Raw genomic sequence first — 25602 nt, 5'->3', positions numbered from 1 at the left:
ATGTGGGTGCACAATGGCTTTGAGGATAGTACACAAAAGTGCCCATTCGTTCTGATCAAATACATGGAGAGACACTAGGATATGGAAAAGGATCTACACAGTACTGTATGTACACAGGAGTGAATGGACTGGACTGTGATGTAATGGAATAGTAGAGGAGCCTCCAGCCAAATGCAGTCTATTTGTTTGTGTGCTTCTTTGTGCAACTGCGTATGTTAATCATATATTTGGAATGTGTATCAGTTTCTTGGATTGTCTGCTTTCCTCCTCTTCTCCAACCCTCCATCTGTGTTTGTGTGCCTTTCACAGAGTTTAGTCTCAAAAAATTATATGTGTGCTGGTCTTCAGATAGAGCTTTCTTCAACACTGTGCCAGAGGTGCTCCTCTTAAACAAGGCCATTAGAAAACTCCTCCTCCATCTCACTTAGTCCATCCCCCAATCCATCCTCCTCACCGTCTGGTCCCACCCTTTCTCTACCATCCAGTTCCTCTGCGAGGGTTCAAAGCTGATTCCTGCAGTTTAAGTCCATGGAGTTGGCATAAATATGCCTGCCCGTTGTGCCCGCCCCGGGTGCATATTGTGTCCGTGACCATTCAATTTCCCGTTCCTTTTCTCGGTTAGTGGACCACTGCCTCTGACAACAGACTGGCACTGCTTGGAGACTGTGGTGTGTCTGTAGAAGGAAGCAAGTCTCGCTCCTTTTCCAATGTGGATGATGAGTGCCTGCCCCCTCTCATGCCGCCTTGCCATTTGTAAATTATAAACAACAGTATGCCACCCAATACAAATCCTACAATGAAAAAAAAATTATGCCAGGCCAGGAAGTGTTGGCCACCTGCAATGGCCACGTTCCCCCCCATGCTGGGGTTGTCAAGGGTCAGGAGGTTACTCTGCTCTGCGACAGGGTGGCTGATCTCTGCCCACTTTCATCACCTAGACAAACGTAGGTGCCCACGCTCTCTGATGTGACTTGCACCTCCAGGTCATAGTTGTGGCGGCGAGTGTGACTATGTGGAGGATGGTCCCCAGCCCAGCGGCAGCGCTGGAGGGAGGAGGGGACACTTGCACGCAAGAAAGCAAGACACGCAGACCCTTTTCAACACGCATTTCAATTACAGGTGGAGAGAGCAAAGACCTAAATATTACAGAGAAAAAAGTAGATCACAATTCATTAGCTCACAATTAATTTTCAATTAAACACAATTTGAAATGCCTAGGACCCCCAATATAATGATCCACTTATGACAGGAAAGTCTACATTTATTTGATCAAAAATCCAATAAAATTGTAAAATTGTGACTGTATAAAATTAGAAACTGTTTTCTATTTTCATGTATTTAAAATGATGGCAGAGTTGAATTTTCAGCCCTTACCAAAGCAAATTATTAACAATTATACTACGGGGCCATTGAATGCTTGAATCTGATTGGCTGATGAACGTTCTGAGGTGTGCAATTACTTTTCAGGGTAACGTCGGGCGAACGTAGTTCCAGGCAGTTCTTTTGACTGCATTACAGTTCCATATCACTTTGCATCGTTAACTGTTAATAATGGAAATTAGCATACAGTACCTATACAGCCACATAGGACCTAACAAAAATAACAACATGACAGACGATTTCTGCGCGATTTTCACATGCCATTTCGCACTAGCGATTCAGAGACACTGCTGCAGAACACTGTTGAAGGACGGCACCAGAGGTAACCTAATTTCACACAAGCTCTCTCTCTCTCTTTCTCTTTCTCTGTGGTCTCTGTATCTTAACTCTCTTTCTACATAACTTAATTAAAGGGATAATCATACCAAAATGAAAATTTTGTCATTATTCACTTACCCCCCATGTCATTCCAAAGCCCTAAAAGCTTTCGTTCGTCTTTGGAAACACAATTGTAAGATATTTTGGATTGAAAACAGGGAGGCTCGAGATTGTCCGTACGTTCTGCCAAATAAATAACAGTGTCAAGGTCCAGGAAAGTATGAAAAGGCATCGTCAGAATAGTCCCATCCGCCATGACGATGAATTTCATTACTTTCCTGGACCTTGATCATGTTATTTATTGGGCAGCGTTTCTATGGGGACAGTGTCCAGGCAGCCCCGATGTCCAAAATATCTGTGCTTGAAAGACGAAAACAAAGCTTTTACGGGTTTTGGAACGACATGGGGTGTAAGTGATTAATGACAAAATGTTACTTTTTGCGGTGGTTGTAGTGTAAACCTTAATATTTACATTCTAAGTAAATAATGCATTAGAATGCTAATCAACGGCTCAAGCCTCTATTACCAGCTTTAAAAATGACGTTTTGGAACTAGCAAAAAGAGGCGTTATATGAGATGCGGGAAGAAATAATTGTAAAAATGTAGAACATTAAATTAAGTACAAAAAATGAACAAATCCCTTTAATACACTTATAAATCGATTCAAGTGAACAGGACTGAACAGGGTTAAAAGCAAAAAAAAATGTGTTGAAAACTTACAAAAATATTTTTGAGTGATGTGAAAGTAAAAATAGATCTAGTGTTAGAGGATTCTTTGTCTTTATTTCTACAATAATTTTGTGTTTGTATCTTCATGCGGGGGTCTTTGGGTTCCACTTGAGTGCCATCTTTGCTGCTATGGTATATGTCATTGTAAAAAGTGCCAAATTAATTTAATTGAATGGAAAATATTGTAAAATTTAAAAAAGTCTCTTAAATTGTAATATTGGGTAGGACAATATTTTGCTCTTAAACTGAACGCAAAAATACATATTTTCCAGATTAATACATAAGGAATATTTTACCATAGATAAGTGGAATAATTGACTCAAGGCCGTTGAATTATTAGAAAAATAATGCACACCCGAGGTGGTGATGCGGCCATGATGCGAAGCAGGTGTGCATTATTTTTCTAATAATTCAACGGCCTGGAGTCAATTATTCCGCTTATACTATGGTTACCACACCTCAAGACATTGATCAGATGATATGTTTAACATGTAAGATATTTCTTGTTCATTATAAACACTGAGAGATGAAATGAGTGTCTATGTGGTGTCAACAGCATGCCACAGGTATGGGGGGGAAATATAGATATTAGGTACCAATGTCATACTTACCTTCACCTTTGTGCACTTGCCGGCCCAAAATCTTATGCTTCTACTTCTTTACTGGCCTGACAACATAAATGTACCTGTGTGATGAAATTGAACAAAGGGAAAAACTGCATCTTGTGTGTTCTGATATGCTTTTTGTGGAATGAAGTGTTTTATGTGTGACCATACTTCATTATAGCACAAGCTCCATCTTATGCCTCCATACCGCAGCCAAGACATCGGGCAGGTGCACACACCTCCACAGGTAGAGTACAGAGAACAATCCACTATGGGTAACGTTTCATCAGCGAAAAGAGGGAGTGCCCACCAGAGCCTCATCATCTACATGCAGAGAGAGTAGAGGAGGTTCATTAATGCATGAACTATTCGTCCCTAAATATAGTACATTATTTAGAGGGAGGCAAAATGTATAAATTCAGATTGAAGATACAGTATTGTTTTTGTACACACAAATAATAATAATAAAAAACAGGGAGCACATTAACATACAATACAACTTGTATGTTATTACTTTGTAAAGAAATATGTTTTATTCACGGCGTCCCTGTTGCAGACACACAGAGGGACTTCTTCAATAAGAGTTGGCATTTGGACCAACTACAGGAGACTACTTTGTGCAGCTCTCCATGAATTCATCAACACCTGGTACACGTATATTAACCACGCATGATGAATAAAATGATAGTGATGATAGTAACAAAATGATTGTTTTTTGTTGTTTGTTTGTTCGGTTTGTTTTCTGGTTAATAATCTCTTACCGGTTCCAAGGTGCACAAACAGTGGTCATGTGTTGCTCAGCACACTTGAGGCTCATGTTAATGGGTAACAGCAAGTTTAGTATATGTGCTGCCATTTCTGATCAATAGGGGGCTGCCACCACCCTGGTAGCCATAGCGGGTTGGATCACGCACCAATGTGGTCGCTTTATCAGGCAGCTCAGGGAGGACTCAAAGGCCAGCCCTTCAGGGGCACCTATCACACACTGCGAGTTAGGAACGAAGAAAGGACATACCGCTCTATTACAGATTTAAGTAATGATAGTTAGTGAAACAGAGCTGCTAGCAACTCTTAAGGTCCATGGGGTGGCTCCCCAGCAAAAACACCTATTTTTTAACACACTACTGGAAATACCTAGGACAGATACACGATACTTCACCGCGAACCTGGTATATCTAAACTAATTTAGTCTATATATCTTGTCATAAATCTATATACACACACCTTATCATTATATATACGCATTTAGATATATATATTACGCTATAGATATTATCTCAACAACTATAGATACACTCCCCTAAGGATTATTAGGAACACCCTAAGAATACTGTTGTTTGACCCCCTTTCCACTTAGAACTGCCTTACTTCTATGGGTGGCCGTGATTCAACAAGGTGCTGAAAGCATTTCTTTCGAAAGGGCCATATTGATAGGATCGCATCTTGCAGTTGATGGAGATTTGTGGGACGGCACATCCAAGGGCACGAAGTCCTGGGTCCCACACTCCCCCAAGACGCTCTTTGGGTTTGCGATTTGGGACTGTGGGGGCATTTTCGTACAGTGGAAAATATGGTCATGTTCAAGAAAACCAATTGAACTGATTTCGAGTCTTTGGGACTGTTGCATTATGCGGTAGGAAGAGCATCAGAGGATGGGTACATGGTGTCATAAAGGAATGGACATGTCGAAAACAAGGGCCAGGTAAGGGCGCGTGGCTTTACGAGCCCAATTGGCCACGAAGGGGCTTAAAGTGTGCCAAGACAAACATCACCCCCACACCATTACAACCACCACCACCAGCACTGACACGTTGGTAACACAGGGAGAGGACTACATGTTGCATTCTGTACCCCAAATTCTGACTTACATCTGAAGTCTCAAAAGAAATGAGAGGATCGCGTTCATCACAGACCAGGCAAACATTTCCAGTCTTAAACTTTCAATTTTGTGTGAGCTCGTGCACAATTGAGCCTCTTTCTATTTATGTGGAGATGAGTGGTACCCAGGGGGTCTCTGGTGTGAGCCGATAGCGCCTACAAGGTTGTGTTGTGTAGCTAAATGCTTGCTGCATACCTCTGTGAACGAATGATCAGCACAAGTGATCTTCATCAGGATGACAGTCGGCCATCCCTTGAATCATAGAAAGCCAATTTGAAATGACTTCGATGCTTTGTGACATGCGGTGCATATCCTGCCTCCGCCATAGTACATCAGAGTGATGTGTACATCGGTGGTGATGTAAAAGAGAGGTTGGATGGACATGGTCAGAAACAATGCTCAGTAGGCCGTGGCATTTACACACACGATGCCCAATTGGCATAAGGGGCTTACCTTGCAACAGTGTGCCACGGAAAACATCCACCACACCATTACACGAACTCAAAGCCCTGCTCTTCGTGCACTATTCAAACACTGAGAGTTATGGAACCAAGAAAGGAACGTAGATCCTTACAAGATAAAGTATGATAGTGAGTGAAAACATTGATGCTAGAACTTAAGGTCATGGGTTGGCTGTCCCAGCAAAACACTATAATACCACTACGTCCATACATCCGGGGACATACAGAATATATATATAACAGCGCATACATGGTATATACAATATATTTATATATCTATGATAATAGATATATATATTACACACACATATCTATCTATAACACATATATATATATATTATCTTCATATATATATATATATATCGATATCTATATACACTCACCTAAGGATTTTCGGAAACCATACTAATACTGTCTTTGACAACCTTTCCCTTCAGTAACTGCCTTAATATATGTGGCAGTGATTCAACAGGTCTGAAAGCATTCTTTAGAAATGTTGGCCCATATTGATAGGATAGCATCCGTGCAGTTGATGGGGAGTTTGTGGGAGGCACACTCCAGGGGCACGAAGCGCCTGTTCCACCCCATCCCAAAGATAGCGCTATTTGAGTTTGAATCTGTGACTGTGGGGGCCAGGTTAGTACAGTGAACTCTTGTCATGTTCAAGGGAAACCAATTTGAAATGATTCGAGCTTGGTGACATGGTGCATTATGCTTCTGGGAAGTAGCCATCAGAGGAATTGGTACATGGTGGTCATAAGGGATGGACATGGTCAGAAACAATGCTTCAGGTAGGGCCGTGGCATTTAAACGATTGCCCCATTGGCACTAAGGGGTGTCCTAAAGTGTGCAAGAAAACATCACCCCCACACCAGGATACACCATGGTCCAAGGCACTCACCCTCAGACCACCCACCCGCCTGAACAGTGGGTAACAAGGCATGTGATGGATCCATGTTTCTCATTCGTTTACCCAAATGAGATCCAAATCTGAGACTGCTCTACCTATCTGAATGTCTCAACAGAATCGAGACTCATCAGACCAGGCAACATTTTTCCAGTCTTCAACTGTCCAATTTTGGTGAGCCTCGTGCAAATTGTAGGCCTCTTTTTCCTATGTTTTAGTGGAGATGAGTGGTACCCCGGTGGGGTCTTCTGCTGTCGTAGCCCATACCGCCTCAAGGTTGTGTGTGTTGTAGCTTCAGAAATGCTTTGCTGCATACCTCGGTTGTAACGAGTGGTTATTTCAGTCAAAGTTGCTCTTCTATCAGCTGAATCAGTCGTCAAAGTCTCCTCTGACATCTAGCATGCAACCAAGGCATTTTCTCCCACAGGAATGCCCGCATACTTGGATTGTTGTTCACTTTTTCACAACCATTCTTTGTAACCCTAGAAAATGGTTGTGACGTGAATGAAAACCAGTAAACTGAGCAGATTGTGAAAGACGTCAGACCGACCCGTCTGGCACCAACACCCATGACACGCTCAAATCGCTTAAATCACCTTTCTTTCCCATTCTGAACATTCAGTTTGGAGTTCAGGAGATTGTCCCTTGACCAGGACACATACCCCTAAATGCACTTAAGCAACTGCCATGTGATTTGTTGATTAGATAATTGCATTAATGAGAAATTGAACAGGTGTTCCTAATAATCCTTTAGGTGAGTATATTACACCACACACCACACACACACACACACACACACACACACACACACACATAAAATATAATATATATATATATATACATACACACTCACACCACACACACACACCACACATACACACACACACATACATACAAGTATATACTGTGTGTCCGCTGTTGAGTACCTTTGGATTTTTAAAAGTACATGTACTTGACCTGAATAGATTTTAAAACACTAGACATTCATCCTAGACAAGCCCTGCTTGTCTCTAGTTGGTTTGTCAGTCGTGGAATGTATGTACTTTTGGATTTTTTAGATTTTTTTTGTTGTTTTCTCATGTTCTGTGTTGCCTCATTTATGGTCTCAGACCTTGTGGTTATCTTTAATAATCTGTCTGCACTTGGGACTCTGTTGATAATACAGTAAGAGGCTCTACATAATTCACATTATCTCACCAATCCTTCAGATAAATCAGTTGACCAACTTCCCTCCAAGTTTACCACTAAATACTACAATGAGTTTGAACAGCCCCTGTGTGGGAGTGTTATCATACGTGCCAAGATGAGTACCAATGACTACTAATAGTATTAAACAGTATGTGTCTCTATGTACTGTGTCTCAGTACTGTGAATAAAAAACACATGAAATACATCTATGTATAATACTATATCATGGTATGGTTTGTATGGTCGTGAGTGTGTGCAGTTGTTTACCTGTCCTGGTTCGGGGTTCTTGGTTGGTATGGGCTCTGGGTTAATCCAGTTTTCACAGGTCTTTTTCAGCTCTTTAAAGGGTCCCATTCATCACCTTCGTGATCTCCTCCAGAACTGTACACACCCACAAGCTGAAAGCTCCATCTCTTTCCCCTACACATTATACACATCAACACAACAGGACAAACACACCACAATAAAAAACAATCATGGAGAAATAAAGAGCGAAGAAATCATTTAAAAGACATGAGACCAGCACAGAAGGTCAAGACAGGTCAGAGGTGAAACAGAACAAAAGTACCACTGTGAGGTGAATATGCCATAGAAGTGTGTGCTGCTGGGGTCTCCAGGCTGGTGCTGTACAGTGAACACATCAGTCAGAACGTTAAATCGCTGTCCACTTGCTCGATCTTCACACACCAGCTGGGCCTTCAGAAATGTCGTCCACCGCCTCTGCAAAGTCTTCATACCACCTACATCAGACTAGAAAACCGAGAGAGAAACCAAAATAGATCAGATATGATAGAAAATAATTGATGAAAAACAGACGGATGACAACGAATAGAATAACTTTACGACTGAAGAAATCTGAACTCAAAGTGGAACAGTACAATTACATAACATATCAGCTGTAAGCAGAACTACTGTACAACATCCCTCTTATACATAAACCAAGTCAACCCATAAAACAACATATAGAGACCAGACAAGAAAACAGACCAGATCTAGTTCCTACCTTGCAGACTCTAGCAACTCGTGGCACTTTAATCTTGGTGTAAAGGTCATATTCTTTAGCTACTTCAGTGAAAAAAAAGTACATTTTGTCATCTTCACCAGTAGGATTGTTTTTCTCATCCTCTTGGATGAAGGCAGAACTGACAAACTCTGGATCTGAGTTCAGAAACAGGCAAGAGTTATGAAGAGTATGGTTATAAACAATCTGAGTGTAAATACACATTAAATGTTGCCTTTAATGTGTAAATGCCTGTGTCTGGATGAATGGATGGATGAGTATCTTACCACTAAGCCAGTTGATTGATTGTTCAGTGCGGATGCGTTCCTGCTCGATGCCTGTTGCCCTGGAAATGTCATACATTGTGCCAAGGAAGTTACTTGTGGCAGCAGTGTAAAGGATCCCTCCTGAAAGAGAGAAAACAAAAAGGGAGGAAAAGAGAAAAACAAAAACGGAAAAATAGACATTTTTATTCATTTATTATTATTATTATTATTACTATTATTTTACTAAAGTAATTTCTGTGTTTCCAATGTATTTTGTGTTAAAACATTTTGGGAGCCAAATGTCCCCACAAGGATGGCACCCTAAAATCACCTACATTGTGGGGACCAGCCAATACCCTTAAGAAGAAAACGTCTTAGGCTTATGTATATAACCCAGATCCCCGAGAAGGGAAAAAAGCTGCTGTGTCATGGTGTTGATGCTATGCAAACACCATTGTCAATTTTGATTAGCTACGGCAAACATATAATGTAACTGTTGCTCCAGCATACTACAAAAGGGCACCTAAGTATAACCTTATTAGCGAAATGTCATTCAATACTTACCTGGTAGACTACTCCCGCAACCAGAATGCTCCTCGGACCAAATCTACAGTATAGGCTAGACCCTAGGGGGGGCAGTGTGAATTAGGGAAGCCCACAGCTTGAGTTGTGTCCACTGACCACATCCAATTGGAAGGGGTAGAGTACTGCACCACCACATAAGCCGCCCCCAGGCCTCGCAAATTGTAAAGATCATAAAAGCAACTCAACTCAACAATCGACACACAAGGAGTATGTGTGTCATCTGTTGTTACGAAGTGGGGACATGACAGGGCACTAAATAATGTTTTAATGTTGAACTAAATATACAGAAAGGTTAATGTGTGTTTAAATTTAGGGTAGAGAAAACATAACATCCTAAACTAGAAAAATATTTATAAACACTTTTTTTCATTCTGCAATAGCAATTTTCTTTTAGGTTGAGGGTTTGGGTTTTGGTTAGAATTTATAATAAGCTTTACAATGTACAAAAACTATTGATGTCACAAGACGTATACCCTAATTCAGAGTAAACGTGTGTTTTATACCTGCCATGACTGCTGTGTAATGCTGGCTGGGCTCAAAGGGGCATTTCCCCTTCCCCGTCTCCATCTTCATGCTACCATCTTCATGTTTCTCCAGAGAGAATGAAGAGATGTTCTAAATGAGGCAGAGAAGACAGATAGATGTGATTATTATCTGTACTTAAATATAAGGAAATGAGCAAAAATTAAATTAAGAAGAAAATATAATAGAGAGTATAATACCCTTTATCAATATTATAATACACACTTAAAGTCATATACCACAGGTGGAAAATGGTCAATCATTCATTCTCTTAATTCTTTCTTGACTGAGGGGCCAGACCAGAAATTATGTGCAGATGTTTTTTATGTTGCCTGAAATCCTCCATTATTTTATCTGTATCTAAAAAAGTCAGTTGTTACCTGCCTCAGTGACTATCGCCCAGTGGCCCTGTCATTATATAAATGTTTTGAGAGGCTTATTCTGCAGCACATTTAGCAGCAAGTGAAGTGACGTGTGTGGCCAAGTATGGTTACCCATACTTGGAATTTGTGCTCTGCATTTAACCCATCCAAGGGCACACACACAGGAGTGAACACACACACACACTGTGAACACACACCCTGAGCAGGTGGGCAGCCATATTGCTGTGGTGCCTGGGAGCATTTGTTCAGTGCCTTGCTCAAGGGTATGACGTCTGTCTTGTATTGAGGGTGGAAGAGAGCGCTGGTCATTCACTCCCCCCACCTACAATTTCCACCGGACCAGAGACTTGAACCCGCAACCTTTGGGTTACAAGTCTGACTTTCTAACCATCAGGCCATGACTGCCCCTTTAAAGGGGTCATATGATGCTGCAAAAAAGAACATTATTTTGTGTATTTGGTGTAATGAAATGTGTTTATGCGGTTTAAGAACCGCATAAAAAAAACCACATTATTTTTCCACATACTGTACATTATTGTATCTCCTTTATGCCCCACCTTCTGAAACGCGTCGATTTTCACAAGGCTCATCTCTCTGAAAAGCGAGGTGTACTGTGATTGGCCAGCTATCCAGTGCGTTGTGATTGGAAGAATGCCTCAAGCGTGTGATGGAAATGTTATGCCTCTTAACATATTGTGATGCCTTGTCCGGCCGGAGCGATGAGACATAAATATAAAACCTATTATAAATGTGATATAAACATGATTTCTAGTCGTGTTTTCTTTTGGAAGGCAAAAACAAAGTAGTTTCACTTTCTCAACGAAACAGCGTCACACACCGCGGCCTTAAGTGAGCAGAGGCCGGAGGCCCAGAATGAGCCCGCAGCCGGCTTGAATGAGCAGAGGCGGGCAGCTTGAAAAGCAGCAAGCAGATTCTAGGAAGGAGCATACCTTGGTCTTGCAGCAGCCACATGTGACGACCCTGGGCTGGATGCCGCTTCATTCCATGGTGAAAGCCGATTCAGCGATCAAAAATGCAAAGTTGATGTATTTTCCTCAACGACCAGCACGGATCAGCTCCAGGCATGACGAAGTGGTTATCATCCTCTTTTGGAAGGCCAAACAAGGTAGTTTCGCATTTACAGTGAAACACATAGCGTCTTCATGGCATGGCGGCAGCGGCAACAACAATACTACAATGAGAATAAAAGGTTCTTTCTTTTGCATGAACATCTGGGCGACGGTATGCAAATCTTCCCACATACTGACGTAGATATTTGGGTAATGATAGAACGAGCCGTTTCAGGGAGGCGTGGAAGAGTCTCAACTTTTATAAAGAATATCTCTTTGGATTTGAGACTTTACTCTTTGCAACTTCACAGATCTTCTTTATTCACCAAGAGCTTGTAACACTCCAAAGAGAAAGGAAAATTTGAAATCGCATCATATGACCTCTTTTATTCCTACAGAGGAATACCTCCTGAATTAGACAGCTACCAGTTTGCCTACCGGGGAAATCAATATACTGTACGGAGGACGCAGTCACCATAGCAATCCACAAAGCCCTTTCCATTCTGGAGGTGTCAAACACATATATCAAGATGCTTTTAATACAATAGTGCCCCACAAACTGGAACAGAATCTCCATAATTAAGGCCACTGTGCTTATGGATCAAAGACTTTCTAATTAACAGGCCACAAGTGGTAAAAATAGGGGATAAAACACATGTATTCCACAGGGATGCATGCTCAGTTCTGCACTCTTCACTCTCTTCACCCACACGACTGCACCCCCATACTGTACATGCCTCTAATACCATTGTGAAATTTGCAGACGATACCACTGTAGTGGGTCTCATATCGGACAATGATGAGATCCACTACAGGAAAGGAGAGCCATCACTTGGCCCTGTGATGTTCAACAAACAATCTGGTTTTGAACACCAATAAAAACCAAAGAGGTCAATAAAATTTTGAGCTCGTAATGTAATAATAATTTTTAAATGTAATAATTTTTCACATAATGTAATAGGTTATTGTATGAGAAATGTATTACATTATGAACACACTGTGGCAACTTAAAATGTAATAACAGTTCATATATATTTATATGTAACCATTGTCATTGTCATCATACCACGGACATTAACTGAGATGTTAAAGTCCACATGGAATCAAAATTTACAATATTTATTTTGTCAGTGCACATTGCTAGTCTTAAGGTCAACAATTAATCTGTGCAAGTTAATCTTCTGAAAAAAAAATAAAAAAATGGTTTGTTTTGGCAATCTTTAATCAAAATCTGATCATTTGCTTTCACTCTGGAATGGCATGCCTTTTCTGATGACGTCAGTTTGGTGGCTTGGGCAGAATATGCTTAGTCTGCTGTGAGTGAGAGATGAGAGGAGAAGCACAAAAATAAAACCCCCGCCCTCTACTCAACATTCCATTTCAGCTGGAAATACACCACCACACTGAAATCCAGTTGGCAGCAACTTCCGGTTCACGCAGACTTTAAAGTAAATATGCCAGCAAACTGCGCTCTTTCAAGGATGTTAAAGCAACACTATGTAATTTTTGCGCTCTACTGGTTAATAAACAGAACTGCATTACACTGCATAACACTGCCCAAATGTTCACGCAAAGAAAGGAGGTGTAACTTTTATTCTCGCTGTTGCCGCTGCTGCCATGTTGTGGAGACACTGTGAGTTTTGTTGTGAAAGCGAAACTACTTTGTTCCTTCCAAAAGTGAACACAACTAGAAATCAGTGGTTAAGTTGTATTTCAACACTGCTGGTCCAAGTCCAACCCAAATTTTCAGGTGTGTGCTGCGCATTTTATGGAAGATGAGGACTGTTTTCTGAACCAGTAGCCTGCAATGTGTCTGTGGCATAACGGTTTTGTTTCTATAAAGCTGGGCAGTTCCAAAATTTGCAAGGACAGTCTGGTGCTTCAACCTGTAAGTAAGTTTTTTATATTTAAATAATTTGCCAATGATGATTCAAACATGAGTTTTGAGCAGTAGAGTAGGCTTGTTGTTTCTAGCAGATCACAAATGCAGACATATGTTTACGCAGCGCAATATGCAACGTGTAAAAAGATAGTATAAGTCATAATAATCATTAATTAAGTCTCAGCTGGATGCAACAAATGCCTCGTTTTTAATGGGTTTTATTGGTTTTGTCTTGTCTAGTGATGTCCAGATCACGAACAAATCTTTCTATATAACCAGTTCACCAAATCGAACTGAATTGTTTGAAATGGTTCACATCTCCAGTACGCACTAGTCCACAAATTTCTTAAATTCTTCGGTTTATAAATGTGCCTTACACCCTCTGACGTGAAATAAACAAATATCCTGAGTTATTCAGTTACTCCTAAACAGTACATTGACTGAACTGCTAAAAGAGAACTGTTGATGGGATGTGCACGAGCAGAGCAGCTGGACTGAGTCTCGTGCTGCTGGCCTGGGAGACGGCATAGTATGTTAAGGGGCGTAACATTTCCGTCACACACTTGAGGGATTCGGCCAATCACAATGCACTGGATAGCTGGCCAATCACAGCACACCTCGCTTCATAACGATGAGCTTTGTAAAAATCGACACGTTTCGGAAAGGTGGGGCATAGATGAGAAACAATAATGTACATTATATGGAAAATAATGTGTTTTTTTGAACCTTAAGCCGCATAAACACATTGCATTACACCAAATACACACACACACACACACAAATATTTTTAGCATCATCATATGACCCCTTTAAGGCATGGTCAAAGTAAGGAACATAATCTAAGTGTTTAAAACATGCAAAGTATGATTGCCAGCTGTTCCCGTATTTAAGCAACATTCCAAATTAAATCCATACAGAAAGCAGTTTATCATGTCACGCCAATTTAGGGAGCTAATTACTCTCACAAACAACAACAACAACAACAACAAACATTATTTGGAAAACTCTTCTGTGCATATTTACATTTGCGCTCTGGAGAGCATCAGTTGTTTCGATTTACAATATTTGCAACGTTGAGCAGTGTAGCTAATCACAGACATGTCCATTGAACCAATGAACTGAGATGAGTGACAGGCTCAGTGCATTTGAAATTATAAAGGGAGCACTCTTTGCACACATACTAGACTAATGCATTCAGAATTTTAATTAAAGAGTTTTTTTTTTTCTCTCATGGTTCTAATACAATGTCACCTCACTAAAGTTCAGCTATAGTTTAGATATTCTATATAAATGCTGAAATGAATCTTAGACGTAAACATATTTGCTTTGCTTAATCTTTTCATGTACAAATTATTTCTAAAAAGAAATTAATTTGTACATGAAAAGATTAAACAAAGCAAATAATATGTTAACATCTGCAATTAATTTTGGCATTTATCTCTATATGTAAGTGATTAGTTTGTACATGGAAAGTTTTATGTTAGCATATGATATTTATTTTTTTGTATTATATTATATTATATTATATTATATTATATTATATTATATTATATTATATTATATTATATTATATTATATTATATGTTTTATTTTGTATTTTATTTTGTTATTTTTTTCTATATCTCTATCTCTTATATATATTATACACATAGGCTAAATAAATAGAATTATGACAATATTACAAAAAATTTTGGTCAGTTTATAATGTAATACATTTCTGATAATGTAATAATTGTTATTACATTACGAGCTCAAGATTTTATTACATTTTGAGAAAATTATTACATTATGAACATTTCATTATGATAATAATGTAATACTTCAAGAAATACTTTTCTTCCTCAGTAAGTTGAAGCAGGCTGGACTCTCCCCTTGGCTGCTGATAAAATTTCTATAGGTGTGCCATGCATCCCATGCTACTGTGTGACTGTGTGGTACGCCAGCTGCACAGCACAGAAAGGATTTGACCTTGGTGGTTAAAACAGTGCAAAGTATTGTTGGGAATCCACTTCCAGACCTAGACTTGGTTTATGCAGAATGCCTCCAGTAGAAGGCCAGAAATATTGCGGTAGATTCCACTCACCTGGGTCAAAGACTGTCCCCCTGATCTCAGGGCGGAGATACAGGACCATGAAAACACACAAACAGACTGAGCAAACAGCTTCTTTTCAAAAGCTGTAACCCTCATTACACCCCTTTGCACACACTTAATGACATAATACCCAGCTAATGACATCATTTGCACTCTGTTATTTATTTTTTTTTGATTTTATTTTTTTTTGTTTTTTGTTTTTTGTTATTTATTGTTGGTTGATCTACACCTTGCACTTTGTACAATGACAATAATGCAATAAAGTAAAGTATATAGCCTATTCTGAGACTAACAGGTTTATTGAAGAACCATCCATATGTGTATACCTGTCTTACTTTGTGCATTTCTTTTTAATTGTCCTACTTAATAATATGACAAGACTTGAGTCAGTGTAGTTATGGAAACACAGAGACTTACAATAAATGTACACTGGGGGTCAAAGGCGAAAGTCCCACAGGCATATATGTGTCCATCACCCAAAAACTCCAGCAGACGGATGTAGTTCCTGCAATCGTCCTGTGAGTGGCAGCAGAGTAAAGCAAGACATACTGTGAGACAAATAAAATATACAAGTTTCTTTGTGTTGTCTGTGTTTCTCTAGGTTTTCAAAAACATATTAAGCAGCACATCTGTTGTCAACTTTGACAAAAACCAGCATATTACAATGGTTTCTGCACGATGATGTGACATTGAAGACATTGGTAATGGCTGCTGAAAATTCAGCTTTGCCATGATAGGAAAAAAATTACATTTTAAAATGTATTAAAATTTAGAGCAGTTATTTTAAATTGAAACAATATTTCACAGTATTCCTGTTTTATTGTATTGTTGATCAAATAATTGTAGCCGTGGAGAGACTTCTTTCAAACAAATTTACACGCAAATTAATTGAGATTACAATTACAGTCAAGGTCACTTGCAGCTTTCATTTTAATAATTTGATTAATAGTGTAAATGTATAAGACTCCCCAACGATTAAACATAACATTGTAGGCCTTTTCAGAATGTCTCACATCTTAAGAACACTGATACTTTTCACAACTAATGTCAGTGCTGTCCAATCCTGATCCTGTAGAGCCACTGTCCAATTAAATACACCTGAAAGTAACCAATGGTCTTCATGATTACTATCTTAAGTTCCAGCTAGGTAAGGTGGAACACGTTGGAGCTAAACCGTGCAAGATATTGGCCTTCCAGAACCAGGATTGGACACCCCAACTTATGTGAATGTGTCAAGGATGACTTTGAAACCATGGCTGAGAAGAACAAGAGAGTTTCTGTATCAATAACAGTGACTGGCAACCTGAACTCCAATGGGCTGTATCTGTGATCCCCAGGCGTTTTCTACAGTGAGACCTCCCCCATATCTTTCAAACGGCACAGTTAATTGTTAATGATTGACATTTCACAATATAAATGATAAGGCACACAAAATGTTTTTGTTCGCAAATGCATCCTGACTATGCAAAAGACTATGCACGCTAGGCATTAACACTAGGCATTAACGTTACCATAGTAAACATAGTAAATGTGACCACTTGAAGAAATCAGACCTTAGCTTCTTATTCTCTATCACAATCGTGTATTTATTTAGTTACATATTTTATCTGTCATAAGTCGCGTCTCGATTGTGATCATTATTGTGATCATCAATGATCATTATTTCTAAATGTGAGGTATATAGGCTACTGTGAATACAAATGAACAGAAACAGACTCGACTGAATAAGCAGGCTATGTTCATAACGCTTTATTTCTTAATAAATTAATTCATTATGATCAGTGTATCACTTAGGCCAATTATAATAAAACATTGATGCTTTTGGATTTAAATATTTAACAAAGCATGCAAACAAACGGACGCTTTTATCATGTTTGTTTTGTGATCGTGCTAGTTCCAGTGACTTATATCTTATTAATTTTCTGATAATTTCTGTTTGTTGGTGAAATGATGGATTTGCATGATGTTGTTCCTGAGAGGCGTGTAAAGGGCAGGTTTTAGTGAAGCGCAGCGGAGCTTCTGGCCCGACTGTGGAAACGCATCGATATATTGGCCTCGGTGCTACAGGTCCGAGGCTATTAGCCCCGCCTGGCCTGTTTAAAGCACTGGCTCGCACTGGCCCGACAGTGGAAAAGCAGCTATTGTCATGTTCAAGAAACCAGTCTGAGATGATTTGAGCTTTGTGACATGGTGCATTATCCTGCTGGAAATAGCCATCAGAAGATGGGTACACTGTAGTCATAAAGGGATGGACATGGTCAGCAACAATACTCAGGTAGGCTGTGGTGTTAAAACGATGCTCAATTGGTACTAAGGGGCGCAAAGTGTGCAAGAAAATATCCCCCACACCATTAAACCACCACCACCAGCCTGAACCGTCGAGACAAGGCAGGATGGGTCCATGCTTTTATGTTCTTTATGCCAAATTCTGACCCTACCATCTGAATGTCGCAGCAGAAATCGAGACTCATCAGACCAGGCAACATTTTTCCAGTCTTCTATTGTCCAATTTTGGTGAGCCTGTGCAAAATGCAAATTGTAGTTTCTTGTTCTTTAGCTGACAGGAGCGGCACCCGGTGTGTTATTATGCTGGTGTAGCCCATCTTCTTCAGGGTTCGATGTTTTGTGCGTTCAGAGATGGTATTCTCATACCTTGGTTGTAACGAGTGGTTATTTGAGTTACTATTGCCTTTGTATCATCTCTAACCAGTCTGCCACTTCTCTGATGGCCTCTGACATCAACAAAGCATTTTCATCCACACAACTGCTGCTCACTGGATATTTTCTCTTTTTCAGACCATTCTCTGTAAACCCTAGAGATTGTTGTGCTTGAAAATCCCAGTATATCAGCAGTTTTTGAAATAATCAGACCAGCCCTTCTGGCACCAACAACCATTCCATGTTCAAAAACCCTTTCTTCCCCATTCTGATGCTCGTTTTGAATTTCACCAAGTCGTCTTCACCACATCTAGATGCCTAAATGCAGGGGTCGGGAACCTATGCCTCACGAGCCACACCTGGCTCTTTGACAAAAATCAGGTGGCTCGGCAGATCGCTCACCCTTTACCAACAAATGATGTAGGCCAATTACAAAAATTATACATCACTAGAGATCAGCAATTCCTTTGTAATAGAGCCAACATAAGCTGATAAAACTTTATCATTTACATATACATATACATATACATATACATATACATATACATATACATATACATATACATATAAATATACATATACATATACATATACATATACATTTTTTGTACCAGCCAAATTACGAGTTCAGTGCTATTCGCGAAAGTCACGACAGCAACCCACTGAGGTTTCTATGGTAACATAGAGCTAATAAACTCAGATTCAAGCTTGTTTGTGGTAATAGCGAAAAAATGTAAATGTATGTAAATACAGTGACAGGACTGAAACATATAATTTGTTTTATAGAAGATGGTGTTCTCCTGTGCCAAGAGTCAGTATGAGACATTATGCCGGTTACTTTAGCTTTTTCCGCACAGCTTTCAGGGGTGGCACTGTTAGCGTGAAGTTTTTGATAAAGGAACATGAATGAATGAGACATTAAAGAGTGGAACATGCTTGATATTAAAAAGACAGACAGTACTAAAATTTCAAAGCTGTGAAACAACTCAATCTGCTTCTGACTGGATGTTTTCTGCGCGCGAGGTCCGAGTGGAACATGGACAAGATATGACTTTTACAGATATTAAGGATGCATCAATGTGAAAAGATAAGCCAATACCGATAACCAATAATTGATATGACATGATATGATATCCATATGATACTGTATGATACAGGTCTTCTTTGTTGCATCTTCCTCTTTATGATGCGCCAAATGTTTTCTATGGGTGAAAGATCTGGACTGCTGGCTGGCCATTTCAGTACCTGGATCCTTCTTGTGCGCAGCCATGATGTTGTAATTGATGCAGTATGTGGCCTGGCATTGTTATGTTGGAAGATGCAAGGTCTTCCCTGAAAGAGATGATGTCTGGATGGGAGCATGTTGTTCTAGAACTTGGATATACCTTTCAGCATTGATGGTGCCTTTTCAGATGTGTTAGCAGCTTACACATCTGGAAAGGCACCATCAATGCTGAAAGGTATATCCAAGTTCTAGAAAAACATATGCTCCCATCCAGATGGATGGATTAATGCATTTTGCACTCATGCAACCCCATACCATCAGAGATACAGGCTTCTGAACTGAGCGCTGATAACAACTTGGGTTATCCTTGTCCTCTTTAGTCCGGATGACATGGCATCCCAGTATACCAAAAAGAACTTCAAATTTTGATTCGTCTGACCACATAACAGTTTTCCACTTTGCCACAGTCCATTTAGATGTTTAGATATGGCTTCTTTTTTGACCTATAGAGTTTTAGCCGGCAACAGCGAATGGCATGGTGGATTGTGTTCACCGACAGTGTTTTCTGGAAGTATTCCTGAGCCCATGTTGTGATTTCCATTACAGTAGCATTCCTGTATGTGATGCAGTGCTGTCTAAGGGCCCGAAGATCACATGATGATGATATTATGCACTGTAGATGATGATAACTTCAAACTCTTTGCAATTTTTCTCTGATAAACTCCTTTCTGATATTGCTCCACTATTTTTTTCGCTTCAGCATTGGGGGAATTGGTGATCCTCTACCCATTTTGACTTCTGAGAGACACTGCCACTCTGAGAGGCTCTTCGTTTTGTTTTTTTTTTGTATTTTTAACTTTTCCGGCCTCTTATTGCTACCTGTCCCCAACTTTTTTGGAATGTGTAGCTCTCATGAAATCCAAAATGAGCCAATATTTGGCATGACATTTCAAAATGTCTCACTTTCAACATTTGATATGTTATCTATATTCTATTGTGAATAAAATATAAGTTTATGAGATTTGTAAATTATTCCATTCTTTTTTACTCACAATTTGAACAGTGCCCCCAAATTTTTTGGAATCGGGTTTGTGTGTATATATATATATATATATATATATATAGGTATATATATATATATATATATATATATATATATATATATATATATATATATATATATAATTAAAAAGGTTTAAACATTAAGCAATTTTAATTTAGAAAAACAGTTATTGGACACTTTTACTCACAGAATAAATGATTTATTACTTATTGTTAATAGTGCTTCCCTGTTGATACTACACTCGTACTGTGTCTGCTTAAGACACTATGGGAAAAGGCCTTTTTCTCCTGAACTGAAGCCTTTTTTCAATCACGCAGTGAACTGGCCGTGCAATATCACTGCGTGACTGAAAAAAAGGCTTCAGTTTAGGAGAAAAAGGCTTTTTCCCATGGTGTCTTAAGCAGACGCAATACTCATTCCTATATCTCAGGGAACCGAGGTTATGTTATTAACCGAGTACGATTTCTACAGTGGCATCCGTCACTGAAAATATTTGGTTTTGCATGATGCTGCATCCATGCTGCTGAGTGTCAGTGAAGTTGTGGCTACTGTAATATTGGTCCAAAAGTGCTAATGGCACCTTCAAAAATATTTTTCAAAATAAACAAAGCAGGAAAATGGTGGATTTTGAAATTAGGATTTTTTCCAACGCATTCAAAAAGATTCATATTTTTTGTTCACTTGCTATTGAGCTCTTTACATCCCCCCACCTCAAGCACACACACCATACACCATATGACTTTACCTCTGTTTTCCCCTTAGCAACACAAGATTTCCTCTTTTCTTCTGGAACACTCCACTCAATCTACATAAATATTGAGAGAGAGAGAGAGAGAGAGAGAGAGAGAGAGAGAGAGAGAGAGAGAGAGAGAGAGAGAGAGAGATCAGTACTTCAGATTTTTAGCTGGTTAAAATGAAACCATGTCAGCCATTAATATGTAAAACATGCTTTGACCAGTTAAATACAGAGGGTTATAACACATTAAAATGTATTCAGTACCTGTAAATCTTATTTACTTATTTAGTGATCAAATATATTAATACATTCAGGCAGAATCTGAAAGTAACATTTTGTGGTCATTTATACAACATTAAACAACAGATTTTAAGGGGCAGTTCTCGCAAAAAAAAACGTGACATGAGTATGAATTCTCAATAAATGATGACTCAAATTTCAGCATGTTCCTTAGATAAAGCTATAACATGTCTTCAAGAGAATATAGTATAGTCTTACAGTATATACCAGTGTTTTTTAACAGGGCTGCAGGATAATTTAAACATATTTAAATTATTAAATTATTATAAATATTTTAAAATTATTTTAATTAAAATGCTAAAAACGAAGATGTAAACTGGCATTTCTTTTTTTTTCATTCAAATATTGTGTTAGATTACAGCAGGCATTAAAGTCAAAAAGGTTGAGAGCCACTGTTATAAGTTGCAGTCACATTTGTGAAATTTGGGCAAAATTTTGCAGTTAAAAAGGTTAATTGTTCATTGTCAAAACTAATCATGGCTCACCCAGAAGTCACTTTCAAAACCAAGCCACTTTCTGTTAGTCAACGTGGTATTTTTGTGACCAGCTAGAACCTGTAGCAAAATCTGTGTGCAGAAATCTTTTACATTCATGAAGAATTTTCAGATTACATGGCAACTGGTTGTCAGCGAAAACAGTAAAATATTCAGTTCATAAAGATAAATACAATCACTATACAAAAATAACTGTCAGAGAGCTGTGTAAAAAAAATTGTATAGTGAGATTCTACACTGGTATTTCCACATCTGTTGCAGCACCCTGTGGTCTTTCTATTCACATAATCAAATAATTTTTGACCAAATCAATATTTCTTGTACATTTATTGATTTTATTTATTTGGAAAATTACACCCATTTAGGATTATACAAGACCTGATCATCTTTTATTAGTAAATTGTTTGGTTTTTATTTTACTGACTGGTGGTCTGTACATTATTCTTTACATAAAAATTAGGTTAAAATAATGTGTGTATGTTCTTAATGGGCTACAAAACATTTTACAGAGAAATTCTAACCCAAAAAATTTAAGAAACACTTTGGCTAGGGACAAGACTGTACATTTAAGTACAGAAAATTAGTTATCAATGATATCAGTGCAATGATCTCACCGTAGCTCTCACAGTAGCTCTCCTTAATCTTAATATCTAATATTACATGACACTTCACTAAGTAATTTTGCTTCCAAACTATGAACAGTGAAGATGGAGGTTCGTTGCAAGCATATCCTGGGCTCAGACACACTCACGTTTGCTTGAGGGTAAATGGATGTGAAGCCACATTACAGTGTGTGATGAATTTTAACTCTGATCACAGGAGACAGTGAGAGGTGGCTACTGGGGGAAATGGGAGGGGTGGTTGGGAGGGTTAATTTGGTTAGAGAGCTGCACTAGCAGCCAGAGATCAGATCATCTAGTTTAGCTTGATGAGAAGCAGTGTATTGAAACGTGTTTGACTGTCTGTTATGATGACTGTATGTGAGTGTGTTGTTGGTGTGCAGTTTGGATGTTATTATATGGCACAAAGCATTTTATGTAATGATTTAGCTGATTTCATAGCTTTCCACTTTAATTAAATCTTTCATTATGACAGTGAAACAAACACAACACACCCTTTGCCGGGAGCTTGATTGACAGGTGATCTGACCAATTATAAAGCTAAATCTGCCATTTTGTCCGACAAAGAAACCAGACAGGAGACTAGATTAACGTTGGTGGACTTGAACTTGATAAATGGTGTGTATTTAAGTATTTCCGCAGTTGAAACATCTAAACGTCTAAACGATGCATATGGGACAAAAAAGTGGAAACGCTTCAGGAGTGTCAAAGTCGTCATTGGATTGGTTGAATTCTACAGGATTTCCGGGAGACGTGCGTGTCACATTCTTTAACGTTCTGCCTGGAAACAAAGATGCCGTGGCGCCAAACCCCCTCACTAAAGAAGAAAGCCATCATGTTTACAACTGTGATGACGAGTGCTTATCAGGATCAACTAAACGCTGGAGTTTCAAAAGTATGTCAAATATTCAAAGTTCGTGGCATAGAACCTTTACAATAGGTCCGAGAGTTTTTACACACCAGTCTGTTATAATGTTTACAACTGTGACGACGAGCGCTTATCAGTATCAAATGAACACTGGAGTTTCAAAAGTGTGTGAAATATTTAAAGTTCGGTGCATATCTTTCAAATACGTGTTTTACACACCAGTCTGTTATTGTGGCGACAATTCCACGCCCCGAAACGTGATGCTAAACAAAACAAACTGTGATTGGTTGTTTGACATGTCAGTCAAACGGCCTCATGGGTGAACCTTGACCAATGTAAGCTGCCATGAATTCCAGACCTTCAGTCTGAAGGTCTGGCTATGCGAGACTTAGTGTATTGTCAGTGTTAGTGTCAATTCTTCATGAGCATGTGTAGTGAGAGTGCCATGGCTTGTCGGATGTAGCAAAAATAACTAAAGGGGTTGGGGGGTTTAACGAAGGGTCAGTTGCCTCTGATGTCCTCTACAATTAGCGTAAATGGTAACACTTGGCAATAAGGTTAAAATATGGAAACATTATAGGCATCATGAGCTAACAATGAATAGATTTATAAATGTATTAATTTACTTTTGTTCATAATACAAGTAATGTTAATGTATATTTTTATATTATAACTTAAAATTTTAGAAACACATTAGTTAGGATTAATATATGTAAATTAATAGAGTTCTGCAGAGATTATGTATTTTTGAACCCGACATCTGTTCACTTTGAAACATAAATACAATCAACAGAAGTAAAAAGCTAAAGTTAGGCTTTAAAACAAACTATAAAATGGTTGACAATTATATCACTGCCATTAAGCTTTTGACAACTCTTTTGGTCTGTATTTAAAATCTACAGACTGGAAGGCTTGAGTTAGTTTGCAAGAGCGAGAGAATAAACCCAATAAAATACAGCTTGAGTAAAAAAGTAAACTAGTAATTGGATTAAGTAGTTTTCCTGTTTGCCATTTAATGTTATTAATGCATATCATAGAATAAAATGTGAAAATATCTTGAACTTGTCTTAACCACATACCTTATTTTAATGAATTACCCCCCCCCCAAAAAAATAATAAAAATAAATAGAAGTGACATAACATAAGTGGAAACAGAAATGCAGAAATACTAAGAAATTTTTGGGTTTCAGGAATCAGGGCTGCAAGGTGGGTACCTTGGAGGTGAAAGTTGGTCTCCTGCGGGTTATGGCTGTCATGTCATGGGAAGGTGGGTGGATCTTGGTTGAGACCATAGCTCACCATGCAATGCACCTGTTTTGGCAAGGGCCTGTCAGGACTCGGCTGGTTTGAGTGTTCTTTGACCTTCAAGTGGATGATCAGCTCATGCTTACTTGTGATGTTGTTGCACACCTGGGACAGGTGTTGATGCTTGACTGGCTTCTTGTTCATTGTGGCAATCTCATCTTTTTCCTAGCCAATGAGGTAGTGTTTTGAAGCTGAGCTTGGCATCATTTGAGTCTGTGTAAATCAGGAGTTATCTGATGCACTTCTTGTGAGTCAATGCGATTTGAAGGGTGATCAGGTTGTCTGTCACTTGTACTTTGATGACAGGAAGTCAAGCTTGCAGTGTTGCTGTGGCAGAGGTTTGCTGTTAACCCACAAACACCTGCTCTGGGCACACCGTGCCTCAACATTGCATCCATGTGGCTTTGGGGGCATTGGTCCTCTGTACGGATGCGTTGGCCGTTGAGGGCCATTAAAGTTTGGCGGCACATCTCTGTGATCACTTTCCGTGTTCTGTTGTGACTGGCGAATCACTGGATGGTTCAGGAAGTGCAAAGCAGGCTCTTTTTGCCATTTGAGTAGTTAGTTTGTGCTCTGGTGGGAGTAGTGTTCTGATTAAGTGGGCACCCCCCTTTAGTTCTGGCCATGTTGTTGGTGTAGACCAGCACTAAGGCAGTAGTTGGTGAATCCAGCTGTCAGATGAAACTCCTTGGGATGCGGGTAAATCAGGCCTGGCGTAGAGTACAGATGCCATTTGAGTTTGATGTTACATGGTCTTGAGTCAGTTCACATAGTTAGCATTAGCTATGCATCATTGCCTCTTGTGAAGAGTACCTTTGGCACTGGCAGTTGTCAGCAGGTGCAGGATGTCTCTTCAGAAAAGGGGGTGTGGCTCAAATTGGGGCCAGGTTCCCTCCATTCCCATGAAGGTGTGTGGTTGACGGGTTTGGCCATGCTGTCTGTTGAGCTGAACAGCGACCCCTTTCTGTATATTGGAACTGCAGTCTCATATATTCACCAGAGTAAA

General features: G+C 39.2%; 1 pseudogene; it reads right to left on the bottom strand.

Moving 5' to 3' along the window:
- Nucleotides 1-360: 360 nt before the first annotated feature.
- Nucleotides 361-24740, bottom strand: LOC122145787 (annotated as a pseudogene).
- Between the last annotated feature and the right edge of the window lie 862 nt (nucleotides 24741-25602).

This window comes from Cyprinus carpio, chromosome A7, assembly GCF_018340385.1.
Source record: "Cyprinus carpio isolate SPL01 chromosome A7, ASM1834038v1, whole genome shotgun sequence".
Taxonomy (NCBI): Eukaryota; Metazoa; Chordata; class Actinopteri; order Cypriniformes; family Cyprinidae; genus Cyprinus; species Cyprinus carpio.
The sequence above is the reverse complement of the archived record's forward strand: the minus strand, read 5'-3'. Positions and strand labels throughout refer to the sequence as shown.